General features: G+C 31.3%; 1 protein-coding gene across 2 annotated transcripts in view; it reads left to right on the top strand.

The window, feature by feature from the left end:
• Positions 1-987: 987 nt before the first annotated feature.
• LOC126781866 (protein sprouty) overlaps positions 988-18526 on the top strand; it is a 44970-nt gene continuing 27431 nt past the window's right edge. The window contains exon 1 of one of the 2 annotated variants that reach the window (XM_050506983.1): positions 988-1160. The gene's annotated coding sequence lies outside the window, so the exon portion shown is untranslated. Of the gene's footprint in view, positions 1161-3076; positions 3227-18526 lie in introns of those variants that run through there. The other variant, XM_050506981.1, reaches the window with a different exon arrangement.

Raw genomic sequence — 18526 nt, forward strand, 5'->3', positions numbered from 1 at the left:
CTACCGCAAAACAGCAGTACTTGTTATTGTTGTGTTCCGGTTTGAAGGGTGAGTGAGCCAGTGTAATTACAGACACAAGGGCCATAACATCTTAGTTCCCAAGGTTAGTGGCGCATTGGTGATGTAAGTGATGGTAAACATTTCTTACAATGCCAATGTCTATGGGCGTTGGTGACCACTTAACATCAGGTGGCCCATATGCTCGTTCACCTTCCTATTCTATAAAAAGAAAGAAAAAATCTTTTATCAGTAATTATACGTACTGATTAATTCAACAAATTATAATGTGACGAAATAAAAATTTTTAGTTTTTTATGTTGTCACAAATGGTATCAATTCAATAAATATTTCTAATATCTATCTACATTTATCGATGATGCCATGTTCTGCATATAAACATTCTCTTAAGTATCTAATTATGTAGAGCTGTCGTAAGGAAACATGAGCAGTAATAATTCACATTAAAAAGGACATTCCTACACGTACAACTAGCGCACTATTTAATTAGATAATGTTCCCAGTATAATACACAGAGTTATAGCTCTAGACGTAACCTTTGACAAGCTAATAGGCTCGTAACCTACGTTGCTCTTGTTTTTCAACCATAATGGCTCCCGGAAGGACAGTACTCATACCAAATGGAGGAGCCAATGCAAACGAAGAATAATCGTTCAAAGGGAGGGGCAAAAGTGTGTAGGTAGTGCGTTACTTCCTTACAACTTTAGACGTAGTAAAGTAAAGGTAGATCATCATCGACAAACAATAAAAAATGGAATGTATTTTCGAAACGTCTATACATTTAATAGCGACAAAAGAAGGTAAAACATTAAAACGGCGTTATTATTTCGGATTGCATTTTGGTTGCATCTTTGCAAATAACCATGTTACTCGGTGAGCGTGGGCGGGAGGGTGGTGTTTTCAGGGTCTAGGTCACGCCCCAGTGCCGAGTGCGCAGGCGCGGGACCGTTGAGCCTCTAGGAAGCAGACCAGCTCAAACCGCGCCGGAGCTTGCAGATGGAAGACCAAACATCCGCTGTAGTCGGTGTTGTGGGTGTCATATTTTATAACATAATTGGCAGAATATTTAAAAAGTGATCTTAGTGAGTGTCGATTACAAAATTGTGTGAAGTGTTTAATTGCTGAATGGTGTGCTTATAAAGGTATTCAGATTAAATCATTAGTTTAAGAAAAAATCTTAGTTACAATATTAAAAGTTATTTTCTACGAATTCGATTAACAAATATATACTTATAGTAAATAAATACAATGAAGCAAAATTTCTCATTTAAGTAACCATTCTCTTCATAGTTAGGAATATTCAAGAATACATATTTTTTAACAAATAATCTAAATAAAAATATATGTTTTATTTTTTTCTAACAAATATAATAGAAAATAGCTATTTTTATCTGTTAAATAAAAATAAAAAACTGCACAATTTAAAGTAAGAATAAAGCTAGTATTTGCAAATTTATTAATTTAAATCTTAACTTGACATATTGTTCTAAATGTAATGTAAAATACATTTTTCAAAAGAGAATTTTAACTTAAAAACATATTTTAATAGAATAAATTATATATCAAGTATCACACAAGCTTGAAATATCATTGTAATTTTTGTTTTATAAATTAGTTGACATATATATTAATAAGACATTATGAAATTAAACATCGAACTCTCCTTAGAGCCATGACAAAAAAAAACCCGCTCAGTTTCTTTTGCCGGTTCTTCTCAGGTCGGGGTATTTCTTTTTCAAACCGGATGTAGCTTCTATATATCAGACTAATTTGACTATCAATAAGTAAGTGTAATGCTTTGAATCTCTATTTTTAAAATATTTTGATTTTGATTATTTGTCGTACATAAAGATAAAAGTGCGAAAAATAAAATAAAATAGAAGATTCAAAATACATTAAATTTATTTTATGAATAGAAATTATTTGTGTACAAGTTGGGAGAAATTTAAACAGATGTTATATGTATCTTAAAAAGGTTAACCAAAGCATCAATAAATATGTAAAAATGACAAATTATATAAAAGCACATGATATAAAATAATACAGGAGACATTATAATTTATATAACTAATATATAGTACATTCATTTGTCAATAGTTGCAATGAAAGCGAACAAGGCAGTTTACAAAGAGATTTGCTATTTAATTTGTACGATAATAAAAAAAACAAAGAAAGTAATTAACATCTGTATAAAAGTCATACAATAAATCTTTGCGTACGTCAGAATAAGAAAAATCTTTATGCGTAATAATAACTGTTGAAGTTGCATTAAAACAAATATACCCTTATAAAATATTAATAACTACGATTCGAAATAATTTAGGTCGGTTTTTCTACATAATAATTTTATTAATTTTCAATTTTCAGAGTAAAGAGGGTTTCTAAGCAAAATAATAAATCAAAAACTTGTCTGTAAGTGAAACTGTTGAGAGATCCATAGTTAGGAACTAAAGTTTATTGAATATAAACTTCAGAAACAATTAATGTATTGATGAAGCCTAACGATTATTCAAAAAATAAATTTTGATAAGGCATAAGGATAAAAACAGCCAAATCCAATCTTTTTATTTAATCCATTAAAATTAAATAGTCCTTAAAATAAAAAGTGTCAGTTTGCATGTTGCGTGCTGTGTATAATTATGTAGGTAATTAAACGTTCGCTTATGTAAAAGATATAAATACTTATCACTAAAAATTCGATGTCATGTTTTAATTTTTTCAATTATTTAATGGGACAAAAATGTAAGATATAGTATTGTGTCGTCTTTGATTAACACTCGTTATTAATGTATAACAAAATATATCCCGTCAACATCAGAAACGTCCTACAACTGATTTACTGTCAATAGATAACGTTATGTTGCTCTATATTTATGTACGCAATGGTCGCACGAATGTAATAGCATGTACACAAGTATATTAGTTCGCGCAGTCAACTAATAAGTCTAGTCACCATTAGACAAGGTCGATTCAGTGGTTTCCTGCCAGAGCAGAGTTTCAGTATTTTTCGGCCACGTGCTGGCATCATTCATTCATGCGTACGAGTGAATGGGGAGTCGCGAGCAGATACAGTCGGCTGGCGATCGGCCGCGCGCACGCCGCGCAGCGCAGCCGCCTGCGCAACGCGAGTGACACGGTGCCATTGCCATTGCTGCCAGTCACGAACGGTTACGACAGTTACCAAGCACCAGAACACCAGAAACTATCGGTGCGTCATCTATTTATACATTTTGACTCCCTCAACCTTGAATTGGTTTCATTCACTATTTATTCTCGACGTTCTCGGCTTACCGATGACGGGAGTTTCGCTAATTGGAGATAATTTATACGATCTAAAATTGTTTGTGATTAAGAACGCACGAAATGGACGACTTCGACCGTTTCAAAGTCATTTATTTCAGATTTCAAAACGAGAAAAATGTTATGTAAAATATAATACCGCTGTTTCATTTACTAACGGGTAAACAGTAATAAGCGATCATCAGTAAAAACTACTTACAAGTTCGCTATGGTAGATCCTTTATATTTACAGTTAAATACCAAGAAAGACTATTGACAGGAAATTAAAGTTGTCAGTAGGGCCGGCGCGGGCGCGGGCGGCTAACAGTAGCAAGGTCCCGTTGTTCAGAGTCTAGTCGAGTCGTCGGCTCTCAACACCGTCGTCGCACTATACAAAACACTGATATATTACTTGCAGGAAGTACTCGGTACACCTATCACAGTTATCGCCATCACAGAACAAGACCTCATTGTAAAATGACTCGAACAAAGCGCGTGCCAAATGCCATCAACAAAAAACCACTTCGGAACACTGTTTCATTGATAAGATAAGACATTCACAAAGGGCTACCAGAAAATGATCTGTGTTTTAAAAGAATTACAGCCATTCCTTACCTTGAAAGCCAATATGACAGGGCTTTTAGAAAATTAAGACCGTTATCAATGTGGCGCCAGACGCTTTTTCAATACGTTCGAATGTTAAGAGGTTTAGATTAGAGATATAGCTTTCGATTTTTTTTTGTGAAAAACAATCAATATTTAATATGTAGCGAATGGTTGTGGCAGTACGATATTTAAAAAATATAAAGTTTCTGTTATATTATACAAATCCGTCATTGTACTAGTAACTGCCAATTAGCCGAATCTATTTTAGTTTACGCTGCTGCATATTTCAAATTTCTTATACAAAGGAATGTTTAACGATATTGATTTTCTTAATAATAGATGTATATTTACATTACATGTCTTATTAATTCCTTCGCTAAATATATTACCAATTTAGTTTGGTACAATAGTATAATAACAATAGCTATTAATGTCACGGCTTACTATTGTTGTACTTACTAATAATAAATAACTTCGTTACTGAAATGTAAATAAAATATTGTATAAATTATTTAATAGGATTTATTGTAGTTGCAATGGTCATTTATTTGGGATTGTGTAAATTTATAAATTTCATGGTATATTTATAAACGATGAAAGAATTATATAGCTAGTTTTAAAACGTGAGGTGACCGTTTGCGAGTGTGATAGCGGGTCGGCGCGGGCGTCGGGCGGGAACGCGACCTCGCGAGATAAATCTATCAATGAAGGCGATAAGGGGACCGCGTGTCACGTACCACAGGAAGTGCCCCGACTCCGCCTGCGCCCTGCACTCTAAACGCATTATCGCTAATATCGCAAGGACTTTTATAAAAACGAAAACCATCATTACATCTTCGTAATAACACATTAATAAAGCCGGTTTGAATACGATTATAATAAGACATTGTTTCTTTATAAAAAAATATTACACTATTTACGTCAATAGTGAGTATTTAGGAGTTAAAAAGTCATTAGAGGTATCTCAATTATATAATTACGATGCATGACGACTGACGAGTTAGTGTACGCACTCTGTAACTATGTATGATTTTCAACGGTTTTGTTCTTGTTTAATTTATTATACTCCATTTAAAAAGACGTATTAATTCCTAGTCGTATTAATCTGCAAAAATATAAAATGTTAAAATTAACCTTAACATCTCCTTTTTTATTAAAAACTGTGTACAAAAATCGTTGTCAATTGTCCATATGTAGATACATCTAATCACTATGGGTTTTTGTGTAGGCCAAATACATTATAAAGTTTTCATTTTGAATGGCAAACAAAAAAAACGATTTATTTAAAAGAAATATCGATTTAATTTGAGGCAAAATCTATATCAAAAATTTTTACTCGGACTGATGCTTGCATTTTATTAGTCAGAATGTACACAAGGAACTTTCTAGTCCTTTACAACTCGAGACTTGACATCTTTTCCTAGCATCGTTATCCAAAAAGTGTTCTTTTAATGTGTACCTAATAAGATTTAATCAGTAACAACCGGAGTAAAGTGTTGTTTCACTGTCATCGTGCCAGATGATCTTACCCTTTCTAATTAACAATAATTGTGTTATTTTGATATATTAAAATCAACCCTCGCAGGGGATACATTTTTAGTAAACAGTAAGATTACATGGTTGTGTACAGGCGTTATGATAATATCCTTCTGGGAGTTTTCGGCTACAAAAGCCATTCTCAAAAGTTAATCAACTTTGAAAGAGATGTTATAGTGCACATATGTGTGCGCATAAGGGCGAACTTTTCGACCCTCGGGCCTCGGTGTAATGTGCAAGGACTCGTACCGTTTTAAAAGTTAGACTAGGTATAAGAACTCGCAAGTTCTTTTACTATTTCCTTAATAATTATTATTTTAAATAAAACACATTATAAATCTGTCTGTATGTAGAGCTTGTTAATTATTTATTAGCGCTAGTGTTGTTTCTAGTTATCAGAGCCGGAAACCCTAGTTTGGCATCAGACCAATGCGTTTGCCGTGCGCATAAATGTTTATGTTATTACATGCAAATAGGGATGTACCGGTATTGTTTTGTTTAGGAAACCTTGCTTATCATCTTTATCCAATTTTTGTCCTTTGTAAAATGGACTGACGAGCTATTTGCAGAGATATTTTTAGTTCAATTTAGCCTTCAAATATTCGGTAGTTTACGATATTTACTTTTTGAATAATGTTTCGTGATAACGGTCTTTCGCAGATTATTACTAAAATGTCTTAATGTATTGTTTAGAATATAAAAAATATAGTGTTAAATGGAAAACATTAAAAGTATTTGATGTTAGGGCTTTGTGCCATCCCGTCTGGGTAGGTGCCACTTATCACTTATTCTACCAAATAGCAATACAATACTAAATATTGTTGTGTTCCGGTCCTACGATGTCCTGTTTCTTGTTGGCACATTGGCAATTTAAGCTATGATTAGTATTTCTTACGGTGCCTTTCTCTAAAGGCGAGGGTGACCGCTTATCATCAGGTGACAAAAAGTAAATCATAAATAAGTTTATATTAGCAACAAATTACAAGACTTTGTTGTATTAGCGTTAGACCTCGCTGTATTATTGCTTAAGCCATTACATACACGTTTGGTAACAGGTAAATTGTGTTTTTCGTGACATTCATGCTAACACCAAAATTAAAATGCAGCGTAGGTTGCATAACCTACTTATGGCCACTGAGAAGGCGACAGGTATACCGACGAATCGTTATATTTAATTCAAAAAAAAACCTTGTGGTCATTAATTAACCAGTAGGCGGTATGGATGAGCTAACGATGCTATTCATTTATCCAAAGTTACCACAAATATATACATTTTCAGTAGTTATTGCAGTCATTAATACATATTCATTTTTGTAAATCTTATCGTTAAAATATTTCATATTAACTTATAAGTTTTCTTTTAACCGTTATATTTGTGTGTAAAAAAATCAATGACTTATTTAAAATCCCTTAAGACTCAACGACAAAATCATAATGTTGACGGAATAAATTTAATTATATAAATAATTAAACTCCGATTAAATATAAATATTACGGCCTTACTTATACACGTTGCTTATGCTTAGCGGCTAAGGTATCTATTTCTGATATTATTGTCATTATATGGTTTGACATTCGAAAGAAGGCAGTATTGTCTGTCAGCACTAAACATTTACGTTTATAATTAGGGCCGTTAGTAATAAAAAAAAAGTTTTTCAAATGTTCATTACGATTTCAAAATTTTAAATAAAGAACATGCTTTCATTAATTATTTAAATCAATAAATAATAAATAACATTCATTTTTCAAAACCCGTTTCTTGATAATCTAGAAACTATAAAAGAATCAAAGTTTTTGCTGAAATTAAATTATTTAGGTGTTGATTGTTAGGCCCTTAAACTCAGTTAAATTCCCAATAACCTAAGCCTACTTACCACCATGCATCTCCGTTATTTTAATTTTGAATAACACATAACGATGGATATTTTATATAACAGCCTGTAAATATCCATCTGTCTACTAAATCCTCCTTTCATTTACCTCTTTTCTTTGAAGACAAGGTTTGTAACTTATTTATTGATATAATGCAGATTGGTGGATATTTCTGTATTAACAAAGAACTTTGTAAAATATGAATACACGATTCAATGTTGACATTCTGTTATTTATTTTTAGTTACGATAGATAAAATATTAATTTACTATTCTATTAAAAATATCAGACACTAATAATAAATTTCAAATATTATGTAACATCAAGGGCTTTTATTCAAAAGTAATATTTCGAAATATCGATTCATGAGTTCTGCTTTGATTGGAAATTTCTGAGAAATCCCTGGGAAGCCACAGATTATTTAACATATTATGTAATTCTACGAAATTAATATACTAAATAAATTCGTTTCTAAATAATTGATGAACTAAATACTATTTAATTCTTCGATATAACGAACAGTTCATGTCGAAAACCGACATAGGCTTATATACAATATTTTGATGTGTTTAGATATTTTATAAGTATTTTATAATTGTAGTCATTGACCAAATTACTTTTTTTGACATTGTATGATTACTTATTGAGTTTCATTTCGAGTTTCAAGCTTTATCTTATAAAATAGGTTCAGGACTTTTAATTTCTAGTTGTAAAAGATCTCCTCTCATTTCAACGTTACGGATCGGAAATTAAACAAGCACACTGCTATAGTGCGAGCTGATAGCGCACGCATGTAGCAGAATTTAATAATTATGACAAAAAGCACAAGCAGCTTTATACGCCTCGGAGGCAAGGGAGTGTAAAACAGCCAACTTTATAACTCCGCTGCAAATTATATTTTTGGCACAAGAAGTCAATAATTTTGCTACTAGATTTGTCCCTGATATGCAACCCTGCAAGCTAACATTTATATACACTTGCAGCCAAATACTTATGTATGCAGAATCTTAAACAGTAGCTGCTGATGTAAATGTATATAAACGTACTTTTTTTATTTCAAAACTGATGTACGATACACTTACGGTATCAATCGGAGCTGTATTTTATTGCGAAATGATAACTTTAGTTTACAGTATTGATATCTGTTTTGTTTAGCATTAAGTTCAATTTTGTTACAATCAACTTTCGCATCCAATAAGGTGCAGGCCATATCGAACAATTGCATAATGCCTTGCTCCGCTTTCCACCTGCCCACGTGTGACTGTGGGTTAAGAATTTGGTACCAACCTCCATGCATCGCCTTGCGAAACTGATGCGTAGGCGCAGATTGTGAAGCCAACTTAATATTTCCATCGGTTTTATTGTACTTCTATAAAGCATAATAAATACTTAGGGATACAGGAATTTGTACATGGATTATGTTAATGGCAGGTTATAATATTAAAAAGTTTGCATATTTATGTTAATGGAGTTCTTTTGCTGTAAAAAGGCTTTATATTGTATTAAAAATATTCCATGTACGTATTAAATATAACTGAAATTTTAAGCAGTGTTTGAATACGAAAAAAAAAGACTTAGATAAACCTTTCTAATCAAATAGCAAAAATTACCATTTCAGTTTATTTAAATGTAACTTACGTATGTACATATGCAACTCTACTTTAATAATCGTATAGTTATATATATATAATATACTTCTGAATAAATTCATTTTTTCAAATATGGTTCAAGATTAGAAGTTCAGTTTAATTATTTATTTTATTATATAATTTTAATATATTTTTTACATTTACTTCTGGCTAAATACTGAAATATGTATTTAGTCAGGAGTAAAAGTTAAATAAGAATTTTAACTATCTGTAAATATTTTATATCTTACTTTATTATATATAAAAATCAATTATTTAATACCTCTTAAATTTATATTGCTCTGAAGTAATTGCTTTTAAATACATAAACACGATTAAATAACAAGAATTTGATCTTTGAATTGGATGGCTTGTGCAAGTTTTCAGTAGTGGGTGGTGGTAGGTGGTACCACTCAGTGCGGTAGGTGTGGGACCGGCGTGGCCGCCGTAGGAGCGCCTCCGTTGATGAAATTATACCGCCTATTATTTTATTATTACAAATTATCGACTTATTCAATGAATAATGATTTATAGCTTGTACATTTTAATAGCCGGCTATGGTAATGTGTATTACAAACCAAGTGTTGTAATCTTATATATATAACATACTATATACGGAAATATTGATAAAGTACCTACATTTTTAGTAACGATAATTTTCGTTTTTGTTTTATCTATAAAAATATCATCGATTTCGTAAAGTGTAAACTAACGCGTACCTAACATTATTATAATATTTCAAAATTAATTTTCTGTCTTTTCTTTTTAACTTATAATAAAAGTTGGAAATGGATAATGCATATAAAAGATTCGCGGTAACAAATAAACCGTTGTTTTTTGAAGTTTGAAGTTTTTTGAACTAAAACAATAGATATGTGAATGGTAATAGGGTTTATCTAATTGTTTTTAGTTCAATGGTATTTTTGACTATATTATGTTAAATGTATTATTTTGAACGCTGACTTTATTTAAAATTTATATGATCAGTACCTAAAAAACATGTTTTCTATATATCAAGTTTTATTAGGCAATATTATTTAATTATTATTTCTGATAAAACCACATTTTACTAATTTGAATTGATTCAAAAAAATTAAGAAAATTTATATCATATTTTTATGTAGTAAGTTTTTCTTTCAACTAAAAACGTTGATAAAATTATCTACAGTAATAAAATTCATTACATAATTGACACCCCCATATCGTAATCGAAAAGGATTGAAGTTACCAATATTTCGGTGTGGCAGGGCGCTGGGTCGTCGACCGCACTCTTCGACGTTGTGCGTGCTATTTCCAGCGCGAGCGCGCCCGAACGCCGCCGAGTAGGCCCGAGCGATGCGCACGCGTAAACAAACATGGCCGAACTGTCATTCACCGATTCATTCATAAGCGATCATTGTATTTGACAAATTGACACTAACTCATTATCTGCCTATCTACTAGACACAGTGTTGCAAAGTCTAGTTTTGATGATAAATAATCATTAAAGATTTTTTTAACGAAATTGTCATTCAAATGCTTCTGCCATACAAAAGATAACAAAAATAGTTGAATAGGTACTATGATAATTATATGTACTATACTATAATTATAATGTAAGTTATACTACAAAGTTTTACTTTTACAGGAATTAAATAGAACTCACATGGTCTTCCGACGTTTATCATTTTTCGAGTGTCCTTGCGAATCTGGAAGGTACTTTTATTTGTACCTGTTATTCCCAATTCTCTCGACATAAATCAAATATAATAGTTTTTCTATTTATAATAAACAATCAATTACAGTACATATTTAACAAAAAATTATCGACGTCTATCACAAATATTTAATCCTGTATTGGCGTAACAGTGGGATGGCAAACATCCTCTTAACCCACTTTTGCATTTATAATATTTTTTATATTGTACTATTTAACAAAATAAATAAGATGGTTCAGGAATCAGAATATTTTCCATTCAATGGTATAATTTAAATTTATCGAGCGATTTTTGTGTATCCCAATGGACGGATAATATTTTATATGTGTATATTTTATTTTAATCATGTATAATTTGGTAACAATATCAGTACAGTACAGTAACAGTCGATGAAGGTCCCCTTGCTGGGCTAAGGCCTCCTCTCCCTTTTTGAAGAGAAGGTTTGGAGCTTATTTCACCACGCTGTTCCAATGCGGGTTGGTGGAATACACATGTGGCAGAATTTCAGTGAAATTAGACACATGCAGGTTTTCTTTCATCGTCAAGCACGAGATGAATTATAATCACAAACTAAGCACAAGAAAATTCAGTGGTGTTTGCCCGGGTTTGAACCCACGGTCATCGGTTAAGATTCACGCGTTCTTACCACTGGGCCATATCGACTTTCCAATTACAATACAATAACAACAATATCAATAACGATTAATTTCTTTGTATTGTGTAATAATATTCCATTCAAGTCCAGATAGATAAATATGCTAAACGTTAATACTTATAACTGGTGATAGGGCTCTGTGCAAGCTCGTCTGGGTAGGTACCACCCATTCATCAGATTTTCTACCGCAAAACAGCAGTACTTGGTATTTTTGTATTCCGGTGTGAAGGGTGAGTGCGCCAGTGTAATTACAGGCACAAGGGACATAACATCTTTGTTTCCAAGATTCGTGGCGCATTGACGATGTAAGCGATGGTTAACATTACTTACAATGCCAATGTCTATGGGCGTTGGTGACTTACTATCAGGTGGCCTATATGCTCGTCCGCCTACCTATTTTATAAATATATATATAAACTTTTTTCTAGCTTTTATTTGTTCTTTCGAAGTAATATTATTAAGTTTAACAAATACATAACTATTTTTGTCAATATTGTATTTTATAAAAAGAAATCAGTATACAATAATTCAACATGCAGATTGAAACTATATATATAGTATTAAACTATTTAAATGTAGAGACGATATTTTATCAAGCATTACTGCGGTTTTATTTTAACGTCTGGGGCAAAAGTCTACATTATTTTATAAAAGCTAACTGAAACTCTTCGCGCCAAAACTAGTATCGTACGATGTCATAGTCCATACATATGAAGGTATGCATTGTTCACTCCAAGGGTATAGGGTTGACAATTCCGAATAATTATATGTATTTTATTAAGATACTTATTGTGTTCTGTAGATCTCTATTATTGTGTTTTTTTTTTCAAATGTATGAATCTCGTTCTTATAATTAACAAATATGTTATATTTCTATTGAAAAATTGTAAAATTAACTTATTATACACACAAAATAAACTAAGAAAAATAATATGAAATACAGAAATATCTATAATAGTATCATTACAAATTATAAATCAAAGACGCCGCCGCGTCTGTCTTCTATCTATCTGTGTGAACGCGATAAACTCAAAAACTACTCTTTTGATTTTCATACGGTTTTCATCTATGGATGAAGTGATTCTTGAGGAAGGTTTAAGCGTACAATTTATTAATGTTTTGTGCAAATTGGTTCAACCAATTATATATATATATATATATATATATATATATATATATATATATATATATATATATATATATATATGATGAAGGTTTTGAAAAATGTCATGCCGTAAAACAAATGATGAAATGATTTCGAATATATGTATTACGATATAAATATTTTATTTAGACCCTTATTCTACCCGTGTGAAGCCGGGACGGGTAGCTAGAGTATAATATTTCACTTTTAAAGCAGCTTCTTTTCTACTTCTTTACCTTTTTTGTTAAATATTTAGTATTACAATTTAAAAGGGAATAAGTAATCTTCAATCATAATCATAATGTTTTTCTCTTTGTACTAAGCTATGACAACTTTGAATGAGATAAACATTGATGTGCTTACCGTTGAAAATCGACTTATTTTTACAAGCAATTGAAATATACTAATTAACGGTGACAGCCCTGCGTATATTCCATAATATAGCACATCTGTAGAACATATTCAAGCGTGCCTTTTGTTCCTACCCTGACCATGTGGCCCGCGGTACGTTTAGTCGACGCTTTTTCTAACAGTTTTTTTTTCGTCGAAATTTTAAAACCATTCATGTGCCTATTCGAGTATCCGGTCACTAAAATAAGCCTTTACAGACAGTGGTTTGACAGTGGAACGGATATTATTTCGTTAAGTTACACTGTTATGTTATGTTAAATGACTTTTCGATGTACACGTTGAAATATAGATTAAATAAAACATGTAGTCATAGGGACTGTCGATAGAGGTGAAAACTTGAAACTGTTAAATATGTATATTTTTTATAATTTTCACATCTATTGGCACTCCACGTAACAATTCTATCCCATTTTATTATTCATCAAAACACACAGTATGTCGCAAACTCGGTACAAAGATTAATACAGCTTAATTTAAATAAATAATAGTTGAAATAAACTTACATTATTTGTATATACTGTTTGTATTTACATCAATTTCAATCATTACTATCCTCATCAATTTTCACAATACATTAATTATTTTCACTTTCAACGATTTCATTATATTAACATTAGCATGTCGGTGACGTAAAACCACCAGTCTATCCCCTACGATAAACCAGCCCAACGCACCTAAAGAAGTTTTCACTTCAAAAATGTTTGACAAGGTTTCTATAATTTTGTTACAAATACTCCATTTACAATGACGTACTTTGCTATGATTTTCAATAAAATACATGTATTTAGCACATTTGTACGTACTAAGTTTCTTTTTAAATCGGTTTACTATTATTTTAAGAAGCAAATAAGTATCGTATATGATAAATACCTTCGCAAAATTTGTCTTTAATCGGTGCAATTATTAGTTTATTTGATTACTATTAAGCATTTAATTTATCGAATGTTAATCAGCAGCGTAAATATGTAAGATGCAGACATAGAGTGGGCACGGTCACGAGTATGCGACGCTGCGGTGACGCCAACGTCAAGCACGTGTCGCTTGAAGAGCTGCCAACTCGCTACGACATTTCCTGTTTACTGTCACCCGCGCTGCGCCCGCGCCGTCTCCCAGCACGCCTCAATGAAAGTTAGGATTACGAATATTTGATTCAATTTGAAAAATACACGAAGAAAAGTATAAGAAGAGCTTTTGGCTTTAGACGGACAAAGTAAATCCCATTTATGTTAGATGAATAAAATGTTGGACTACATACTTAAAAAATTAAAAAAAAAAACATACTTACTATTAAAATTTCCTAAAACCTTATGAGATTAATCCTTTAATTTCACATTTATTCTTAAGTTAAAGTCATTATAATTAGTATCTGAAATTGATTATATTAATAATTTTCTTTTATTATATTAATGATTCAGAACATAAATCTTGTACATAACTAAAAGGTCACAAGCCAATATAGTTACGGTGTAAAGTATATACTTAACATGTACATGTACATATATTTAATTCAAAATTATCGCAATATTACAATCAACATCAAACTTACATTTCGATATTAGGTAAATAGGTATTTGTTATCAGATCGTAAAAATCTAAAGTAGCGTACGACCTCAAATTGTCCCCAGTAACTTATTTGACATTGCCCAACTCTAGTAGTACATCAATAAATAAAAAATCTAAATTTTTTTCTTACCAAGTTTCCGTTTGTTGAATCTCGATGCGAGAGTTCCGCGTACGGCATGGCCTTGGCGAATGTTGACCGAGGGATTGCTCCTATTAGCACTTACTAGATCTACACAACGAAGCTTAGTGGAATATTTAATGTTTGCTAGACTATCGTCTATGGTCGAAAATCGCGCGCAAAATATAACCGGCGACCTTTTTACTTTGTGCACAGTATGCTCATGGCATATGTAATTTATGAAATATAATCTTTTCTTCTACCCTATATAATAGATATTAACATACTAGTAACAAATTTTGGTGTTGTTTTTATAGAATAGGAAGTCGGACGAGCATATGAGCCACCTAATGGTAAGTGGTCACAAACGCCCATAGACATTGGCATTGTAAGAAATTTCAACCATCGCTTACAACACCAATGCGCCATCTACCTTGGGAACTAAGATATTATGTCCCTTCTGCCTGTAATTACACTGGTTCACTCGCCCTGCAAACCGAAGCACAACAATATCAAGTACTGCTGTTTTGCGGTAGAATATCTGATGAGTGGGTGGTACCTACCCAGACGAGCTTGCACAAACCTTTGCCACCAGTTAATACTAGAGAATAAACATTATTAATTGTTATTAAGTAAATATAGAACGTGAATTTTAACTATAAATTATGGGTTTATACCCTGGCAAGCATCTATGAATTTTACATATGCTTGAATGTAGGAAGAAATCGTAAAAGATTTTGGATGAAAGTCTGCCACATGTTTATCCACTAAGCCTCGTTGTAGCAACGTGGTGGAATATGCTCCAAAATTTCTTCTTAAAAAGAGATGAGGCCTTAGCCCATCAGTAGGACAAAATTAAACAGTGTTAGTAACCAAGTATCTAATAATAGTTAAGAAATACATAAATAAAACAAAAAAATATATTTTATTTTAAAATTTGTAAGACTTATAAAGACTTGACAAATCATAACTGGTTTTTTTCTGTATATAATGTATATGAGTATACTATGTTGACTTAGTAAATTTATATTATTTAAATAAATTTTATTTATAATAAAATTATATTATTAGCGATACTATCATAGAAGACGTACATTTTTGCCTTCCGTTTCCGGGTTGCGGTTTCGATTCCAGCCCTGAATCTGGGTGTATTATATATATTAAATATTTATTTTTAATAATATATGTAAATATGGATATCAGTTGGGTGTTTCCTATGAAACAGGCGTGTGTTAAAAAATAATTATAATTAACCAATAAAATCTAAAAAATATATATTTGAATAGAATAATTTATTAATTATCTGTAGTTTTTATAGTGGTATAAGTAGAGCCACTAGGAACAAACCTGTCTAAATATTTTTTCTTCTTGTCGCTTATACACAGATAACGCATTGTGTCACTTTATCAAAGCAACGAGTGTCGATGTTTCTTAGCTCGAATATTGCGAAAATAAATAAAAAAAAAACTATTTCTAATAATAATAATATTCGCGCAATTTCAACGTGGAAATATAATTTATAATACTCGTACAAACTCCACACGTGTAGTTCCAATTTTATACCCATTAGATGTTTTACAAATGGATACGTATATAAATATTATTATACAATAAACATAGAACAAAGCAAACCCAGGTAGAAACTATATAGCGCTAATATATTTAATTTTCATTGTTATAATAATTCATCATGTGATTATAATTCATCTCGTGCTTAACGGTGAAGGAAAACATCGCGAGGAAACCTGCATGTGTCTAATTTCATTGAAATTCTGCCACATGTGTATTCTACCAACCCGCATTGGAGCAGCGTGGTGGAATAAGCTTCACAACCTTCTCCTCAAAAGGGAGAGGAGGCCTTAGCCCAGCAGTGGGACATTAACAGGCCTTTACTGTTACTGTTCATTGTTATATATATATATATAATATTTGTATGCGATATAATTTTAAGAATAAGTATAAGATATATAATTTTATGTGATTGGAATTTGTAATATACAAATAAAGAAGCAAACTAAAATACCAGTTAATAAAGTTAATACGACTCCATTGGCTATTAAAAATAAAATTGAAATATTAAAATTGTATCGTTAATATTCTCTTTTTAAACGTTCAACTCATTAAATTCGTTAATGGACTCACATCCGGTTCGCTGGCTACAAACTGATACATCGAGTTTTTTGTGTTATTTGCAATTTTTTATTGTAAATCAATAAACGTAAGTTGGTAGCTTCAAGTATTGTTAATTATTTTATTTTATATCCGTTATTATTAGCCCGATACAAATATATACGACCTATACGACTTTATACTTTAAGTGAAATGTTTTTAAATAAAACCTTTTTACTCTAATCCTATGCTAGAAATGAAGAAGACTGAAGTATATTATAAAAGGTAATTTATACAAATAAATAAAATAGAAGCGTTTGTTCGTTATTTCAAAATAACTGCCTCATTTTAAGTTAATATGGCTATTTGCGAGTACCAAAATTAAAACAGTATATTTTTATTTTAGATTACCGTTACTGTATATGTCTTATTCAAATAGCTACTATGTACGATAAATTGGCAGATTGTAAGGGATTTTCGTCAGAAAATTGAATGAATTCCACACCGAGTATAGAAATATAACATTAAAATAAGGGTAATTTATGTCACCGTTTTTTCAACAATAATTAAAAATCGATTCAAAGCTCTTTTGAAACGTTAAATGCCACTAACTTAATGTAAAAAATGGAGATTAATAATTCGGTCGAATAATATCTCTCCTATATAAGCATAAAATGTTACAATTGCAAATTCATGAAATTAGTTAAAGTTAATTTAATTAATAGGGAATATTTGTGTGCGAAAATTTTTAATGTACATTGAATATTAAACGACAAAAGTTTTCAGTAATTTCTAAGTAGCAATTGTGTATGAACCATAACTATTATTTTACATTCCGTATTCAATAAAGCAACAACTATAAGCAACGTATCACGAAGCCGTATCACATATCTCATGTCTAATGTCATGGTACTCTTGGATACGTTTAACGGGACCCGCAATTACGATTATAAAACAACTGATGACATACATTGCCGCTTTTCACCGAGAGATCAACAATCTACATTGTGGAGCATAAATTGCTTCTTTATAGAAGAATCACGCAATCTATATAACATATAATGTATGTTGTCGCGGTTAAATCCGGGATAAGGCTTAACGGGGGACGCAATTAGGATGATTAAATCAAACTGGTTCCAGCACACGCTGTTAGTTCACTGTGACCGCAGCTATGATCTCTACGATTATATTGAACATCAAATGTATGTATTATATTAAAAAAACATAATATAGAAAATCTGCTCAACAATGTCTTTTGTATTTTATTTTTTATATAAAATGGTATTCTTTGGACAGTATTATATTAATCTTAAGCGTTCTGACTGGTCATTAATCAAGTAATTAGTTTGTAACAAGGTTTCAGAATTTTAAAAACATTCAAAAATATATAACTATAATGAATAAATTTTATTTTTTATAAAAATATAAATAAGGAGTTCTTGACAAAGAAGAGCGTGAAAGAGAAATTGTTTTAAAATCTTTACAACGGAAAGCTGAAGAGGGGAATTAAGTAAACTGAGTGAAAACACAAGGGCGGTGTTTCAAAAGAATATAAATATAGCTGGCGCCGGCTACAGCGACAGAACACTTCTTAACTAATCTCTGATCTCATGCGATAGCCAATTTGCCTCCCCTTCAAAAATTAAAAAAAAAAACAAATAATCTTGTCGTCCCACTCATGTCAATTTTTGTTGCCTCAACAAAACTTTTCACCTGGCTGCAGTATAATAAGGACATTTTATTGTGAAATAAATACATATAATATATATTAAAAAAGTAACTACTACTTTCTAAAATGTTATATCCGTATATAATACAGTTTCTGACTAAGTTTAATGATAGATGTTTCATTAATTCAACCTACATATTTATATTTAGATTATACAATTC

This window comes from Nymphalis io, chromosome 4, assembly GCF_905147045.1.
Source record: "Nymphalis io chromosome 4, ilAglIoxx1.1, whole genome shotgun sequence".
Classification (NCBI taxonomy): domain Eukaryota; kingdom Metazoa; phylum Arthropoda; class Insecta; order Lepidoptera; family Nymphalidae; genus Nymphalis; species Nymphalis io.